Source organism: Perca flavescens, chromosome 2 (genome assembly GCF_004354835.1).
Source record: "Perca flavescens isolate YP-PL-M2 chromosome 2, PFLA_1.0, whole genome shotgun sequence".
NCBI classification, from domain to species: domain Eukaryota; kingdom Metazoa; phylum Chordata; class Actinopteri; order Perciformes; family Percidae; genus Perca; species Perca flavescens.
In genome coordinates, this window is record NC_041332.1 from 43,195,970 (window position 1) to 43,202,966 (window position 6,997).

Genomic DNA, 6,997 nt, shown 5'->3' on the forward strand with positions numbered 1-6,997 from the left:
GCGGGATTTCCCAAACTGACTAAATACCGCACATATAAACACAGAATTGCTTTGCTAGCTTAAGCGTGTTATAAACTACTAGAGCTGCACGATATGAGGAAAATATGCGATAGCGCTGTTCAACATCGTGATAACGATATTACTCGCAATACATAAACTGATATTAATGTGTACTAAATTCTGCTGCTTTTCGTATTCTTCTAAACTACAACAAACTGCTTGTTGAATTTACTTGATAAAACAAATGAAATCTTTTCCAACAGTCTTTTATTGAACAAATTGAACATTGAATTAAGTATGAAAGTCAGCACTAAAAAAGCATGACATTACGTTACATTTTTCTATCAACCAACACAAAAATCTCTGAGTGTCTTTCGCGATATTTCGCAACCTTTAGCCATGTGGCTATTGCACAAGTTGATATGTATCTGCTCAAAATCCATCGACAGATTTAGCTTCTGTACGTCCACGAAATGTAGCAGGCTATTTTTAACATAGCACCATGTTACCAGTTCAGCTAATGTGATCCAAACGTTCCCAATACCAGTTAACTCGAAAGAGCGTTAAACCTCTGTGGTAACTGATTTATTTTCATTAATACCACGGTTTAAAAGTTTTTCATTCAACTCTGTAATGCTGACATGGAAAAAGTGGAGTAATATTTTTAGGGTTGCATGCTGCCAGTCCGACATGCTTCTATTCAGACATGCCGCTATTCCGACATGCCGCTATTCCGACATGCTGCTATTCCCTAACCCCTAACCCTAACCCTAATGGAAACAAAAATTGTCGGAGTGGCGGGACATTTGAAAACAATGGAAGTGCCGCCACTCCGACAATTAGACGTCAATGTCAGAGTGGGGGTATGGCGGAATGGATGGCGGAACTCATTTTTAGAGATAAGCATGGTGTGCTGTCTTGATGTTTTGAGCAAGTTATCAATGTTTAGTTGACTAATCAGATTGCCTGGTTGGATCCATATTGTTGTAAAATAGGTCATATTAGCTGGCCCGCTATGTCTTGTGTCGTTTCACTTACTTGATCTTTGGCTTTGTTAGCAAAGTTGTAATTTCCCATGAAATCAAGCACAGTCAAACATCGCTCATCAAACTGGAGTTAAACAATGTTCTCCATAAGGTTACCTGATAAAATGGTGAACTCATTTGAAATGCAGTTTTCTCTGACTTTAATTGTTATAAAAAAATGCATTACTCGTGGATCCTATTCACGCTTGCATTATGCTTTTACACATCTCTTTCATCTAGAGATTGTTTTTAACTTCAAACAAGCCTAATTTGAAGCTCATTAACAGCACAATGCAACAGCTACTACACTGCTACTGTATTGCTTTTGTCAACTTCTCTTCTAAAGATGCACACACACTGAGAGAAAGTTAGGGTTATGTGGGACAAAGAAGCGGGATGTTGCCTGGAATGCCCTTTGTACAACCTCTTGAAATACAAATTACCTCTCATCTAATTTTAACTGTGCTGTTTTAATCTGCAAGAGAGGAACAACAGAAAACCAGGCAAGTATTTTACAAACGTTAGTAGCAATGGATTATATGCGTTATAGCCAGGCACAGGGGAGAAGGCATAATGCTTAACGCGAAAACTATTGTTATTATTAGGCAAGATACAAAGTTTTGTTTTGACAACTTGTAAATGAATGTTAACTTGTTAATAGTCCTGCATGTTAGACCTTACTCTACAGTGCTGCTGAGTAGAGCCCTAGCTAGCTTAGCTCTGTTCCACAACACATGTAACGTTATCTTAACTGCTGTGTTTTATCCAGTGAAGTGTTTTCAGCTAAACATCGGCTAATGTAAGATTGTAATGGAACGAAGCAGCACTTTCATTTATTTAAATGAGCTAGATACATGGTTAAACATAATTTGCTTTTACCAGTGTATCGCATCGTTTGTGCTTGGTCCACAGCAATCCTGCCATTCAGTCCCAAACCATCCCAGTTAGAGAGGAAATGCCACAAACATATTCTTTGTAAATCTTTACAATCATTTCCTGCAAGAACCAAGCAGGCCTGCTTTGTTGCATGATCAAAATGTTCTTCAAAACCTGCCATTTTCAGCATTTAGCTTGCTAGCTTGAAGTTTTTGAGAACGGCAACACACAGAGTGGGAATAGGTGAGGGACATCCAGATCCGCCGGGTGTGAGGCAGTTATCCTGGAAATGTACTGTCATTGATCCAGACTAACTTGTTGATAGCAATTAGCTGTCCAATTGGTTATGTGTTTTTAGGCAAGAAATCGAGATTTTGAATATTGCCAGTTTTCCGAAAATTGATCGCGATTTGAAATGATGCCATTTTCGGGAAATCGAGAAGCTCCACAAACTGTCGCAACAGCTAGCTAGCGGGAGCTCTCTCATGAGACCGGCTTCACGGAGGCTTTTATTTCCACAGCAGGTCATATGTAGGTGAAATGAGTTTAAAAACGTAAAACGTGTTTATGTTTAGGATTTTTATTAGGTGTAACAATAGACCAGTGCTTTAATAATAATACATTACATTTGATGTGTTTCTCACAAGTTAGAAAAAAAATTAGAGACAGCTACAGTAATACGTTCACAGGATCTCAGTGGTGGAGAAGGAACCGGAGGAATAAATGTGAGCAACATTAACACTTACATGTCTTTCTGGTCCTACTGCCCAAACCAAAGCCATAACGTTTAGGTTGAGCCTGTTTAGACATCAACGTTAACCCTAGCGGGTTGTCAATAAACAAATAACACCACATAAATCTAACGTAACGTTATCTATTCATGTTATTTTGGACTGAGCAGGACACGGCCACCCTCATTTCAGTGGTGGCAAGTGCGTAGCGTACGTGGGGTACGTGGGGAACATGTCCCCCCTCCCCCCCACTAACAACATGTCTGAGCATGGAGCTCGTTTTTCTGAGTTGACTTGAACACACCATAAGTAGGCGACTGCTAGTGCCGTAAAGCAGCGTGCACTAAACGTGGGCCATGGACTATTAGACTGACTGTTAGATTAAGGTGGGACAACTACATATTGTTGCTTGATTGTTAACTTGTAAGTCATCGCATACAATACGGACGCTTGGGCATGTGCCTTTGGTGTCGTTATTGATGCTAAACACGCTTGTTCGGGACTCTTGGCATCACTTTTGACGCTCTGGGCTGCTGCTCTGCCCGGTGCGTTCCATACAGACGCTAAAGGGTGCTTTTTGCGTCGTATCTGACCCTGAGAACCACTGCCCAAGCGTCCGTATTTGACGAGTTGGGAGTGAGAACGGGTTGCTCAGACACAATGTTCAGCAAACCAGCAAGAAAGAGACAAAAAACCTTCGACTTGTTTTTCAGACCAAACTTTTAAGTTGAGTTATGCTGTTTTTGATAACGTTAGCTAAATTATGTCAATTTAGGACCCACTCTCCCTTTCTGTACCCTGAATTCACTATTTTTATACACTTTTTTTATACCCAGCGAGAGCAGGGTGAAGACAGCTTTAATGGGAGATTTCAGGCAGCAGGCCTCCTGGAGACTGCACAGGTAAGGGGATTGAATTGTCCTTACTTATTTACAGGAACATGTACTTCTTTTAGAGGACTTTTTGCAATAAATCCACATTTTTAGATTCAATATCAATAGTCTTTATCTGAAATCTATTCATTACATATCTGTGAGATTCAACTTCTGTTTTTGTTTTTGTTTGGTCTTTGTGGTCCTAACACTATTTCGTTTTTTACATTTAAATCACATCACTGCAGCACAAATATTCTTATAGCCCAGGTTGTCCTGTGTGTTTATAGCTGACTGCGTATTATAGTGTATGTTATAAGCTTTATTACATAATAAATCCAGGCAGACCAAAATGGTCCAAAATAGCTTGGGGTTCAGAGGTTTTAAATGTTAATGTTGATCAAAGGCACACACACACAGTTATTGTTTCTTTTTTGACCTAATACATTTCAGGCGCACTCATGCAACCAATTAAAAATATTTCTACTCTAAATTTCTTTGAAGATTATTTTGTCTGTATTGCAATAGCAAGAGCTGGGGGAAGGCAGCGCTGATGTCTACTTTGAAACCATACCAGGCAAATCCTAAAACCATTGTGTCTCTGGAATTGACTAATACAACTCTAAGATTTCAGAGAAAGTGCTATGAGGACTACCCTTGGCTTGAAGGAGTATTTGGCTTTTACTGTTGTGAAGAATATGAAAAGGAAACATCACAGCTTGCAAAACACACAGCAGCCACACTTATTTCCATAGGTTTTAATAACTAGAAGAAGGCCTGTGAAAGGTTTGCATTTTATTTTGGGTCAGAATGACACAAAATAATAACCTATCTGTCTGTTAAAAATAATTTGTGCTGTGCAGTTCTTGGGAGGCAGGGTATAGCTCTCAGAGGGTATGATGATATCAAGGGAAACTTTGCCCAGATATTAAAATACAAGTCCGAGGACGGCATTATTGCAGGGTAACTATTGCACGGTAACTATTGCAGGAACCAGAACAATTCTTATAGAAACCCAAACTTATTACAAACAAACAACTATATGCAAAAATTGTCAGTGCTGCCACTTGTATTAATGCTTCTGCAGTGCAGGGATGCAGTAACTTCTGCTGCCAGTCTGCCCCTCAAGTTATCTCCTGGCATGTGGTCCTCAGGCTGGTTTTGCTGGTCCTTGTCCTCACCTTGGACGCCCCCCTCTTCTACATCTGGCTCCACCAAGTCCACATTTCCAATGGAGAGGTTGAAGAAAGGCATAGGTGGACACCACCACTGGGACAAAAGAAAATATGTAAATAAATATGAAAATGATAAAAAAAAATACATGAAGCTCTACCGCAGGACCTGGACATCATGTACTGAACAAGCTGGGCCTTTAAAGTCATTGTGAAAACAATGAAAAAGACAATGAATTTCAGTTGGCACATTGGAGAATAGATTATATTAACAATGCCTGACATAAACACTTCCGAGACACACTGCTTAGTAACTTACTTATGATTATGACATATCTTAGAAAGGAACAACACAATTAACAATAAAGAGGTCACAAATCCCCTAACAAATACAAATGTTATCCTAATCTTAAGAATGTATGCAAATTGTATCAACCTGTTGATAAAGTACTGATTCCATCCCATCCAAACCTGTGAATGTGTTCAGGAAGTGACCTTGGTGATCACAAACCCCCTGCAGCTGAATAGAACGTAACCCCCCCCCGTCCCGCCCCCAGTCATCCTTGTTTGCTGCAGGGGACTTGATCCTGATTTGCGTGCAATCGATGCTGCCTGCAAATTGACGAAAGGCCCAGGACCCTGCCAAGGGGACACAGCTTTCCCCAGTCGCCTTCAGCTCATCTGTGGCAGGAAGATGGACCATGCTCTGTGCGACCCAATGGACCACATCGTGGACTGTGGTGGTGGGGACATCAAAGGCCTCACGACACCACACGAAAGGAGGTGGCACAGGCCAGCCAATAGAAATAAAGGCCAAACTCCAGCAACCTTTGCCTCATTCAAAGGTAACTCTTATTTATTTCAACCTGGACCCTATTTTTCCCAAGTAGCAAGTCTGCTTCAGTCAGAAGTGCGAAACACGCTGCAATGAAACGTTGATGATGGGCAACTGTGCACATTCAGTTTAGATAAACTAAACGTGGTATATTTGCCACACTTCAGAGTATTATTCTAAGTGTCTGATAACATTATTTTCCTACAGAGGTCGAACTTTTTGTTAGAGAATAAAATTATTTTTGTTAAAGGTCTCATGACATGGTGCTCTTTGGATGCTTTTATATAGGCCTTAGTGGTCCCCTAATACTGTATCTGAAGTCTCTTTTATATAGACCTTAGTGGTCCCCTAATACTGTATCTGAAGTCTCTTTTATATAGACCTTAGTGGTCCCCTAATACTGTATCTGTAGTCTCTTTTATATAGACCTTAGTGGTCCCCTAATACTGTATCTGAAGTCTCTTTTATATAGACCTTAGTGGTCCCCTAATACCGTATCTGAAGTCTCTTTTATATAGACCTTAGTGGTCCCCTAATACTGTATCTGAAGTCTCTTTTATATAGACCTTAGTGGTCCCCTAATACTGTATCTGAAGTCTCTTTTATATAGACCTTAGTGGTCCCCTAATACTGTATCTGAAGACTTAGTGGTCCCCTAATACTTTTATAGACCTTAGTGGTCCCCTAATACTGTATCTGAAGTCTCTTTTATATAGACCTTAGTGGTCCCCTAATACTGTATCTGAAGTCTCTTTTATATAGACCTTAGTGGTCCCCTAATACCGTATCTGAAGTCTCTTTTATATAGACCTTAGTGGTCCCCTAATACTGTATCTGAAGTCTCTTTTATATAGACCTTAGTGGTCCCCTAATACTGTATCTGAAGTCTCTTTCCCATAATTCAGCCTTGGTGCAGAATTCCAGCCACTAGAACCAGTCCCACAATGAGCTTTCCTTAGTATGTGCCATTTCTGTGTCTGTAGCTATTGAGGTGGAAAGGGGGGGCAAGGAAGAGGGTGGGGGTGTGGCCTTGACCAACTGCCACTTTGCTCATTTGAAAGCCATGATGTCTCTCTCTCATGGGTGGGCCAAATTCTCTGGGAGGGCAAAGCAGAGAAAGGGGAGGTAACCTTTCCCCTTATGACCTCATAAGGAGAAGATTCCAGATCGGCCCATCTGAGCTTTCATTTTCTCAAAGGCAGAGCAGGATACTCAGGGCTCGGTTTACAGCTATCGCCATTTCTAGCCACTGGGGGACCAGTGTTCCCCCAGAACACATATTAATGTTAAAAAACCTCATAGTGACATTTTCATGCCATGGGACCTTTAAACATGCAACAGCCTGAGAATCGCTATCTCCAATCCAGACTCCAATTAAATGGGATGCTGGCTGTTCCACTTTGACTCTACTCCCATTGCACTTTTACCTGCTGAGTTAACACTAGCTGCGTTGGCTACCATGCTATATATTTGTTAAGAAAGAATA

At 40.7% G+C, this 6,997-nt stretch overlaps 1 long non-coding RNA gene across 1 annotated transcript; it reads left to right on the forward strand.

The window, feature by feature from the left end:
- Positions 1 to 2,836: 2,836 nt before the first annotated feature.
- LOC114572934 (uncharacterized) lies at positions 2,837 to 5,672 on the forward strand. Its single transcript, XR_003694837.1, has 3 exons — positions 2,837 to 3,018; positions 3,469 to 3,534; positions 4,592 to 5,672. It is a non-coding gene; the product is annotated as an uncharacterized LOC114572934 (long non-coding RNA).
- The last annotated feature ends 1,325 nt before the right edge of the window (positions 5,673 to 6,997 follow it).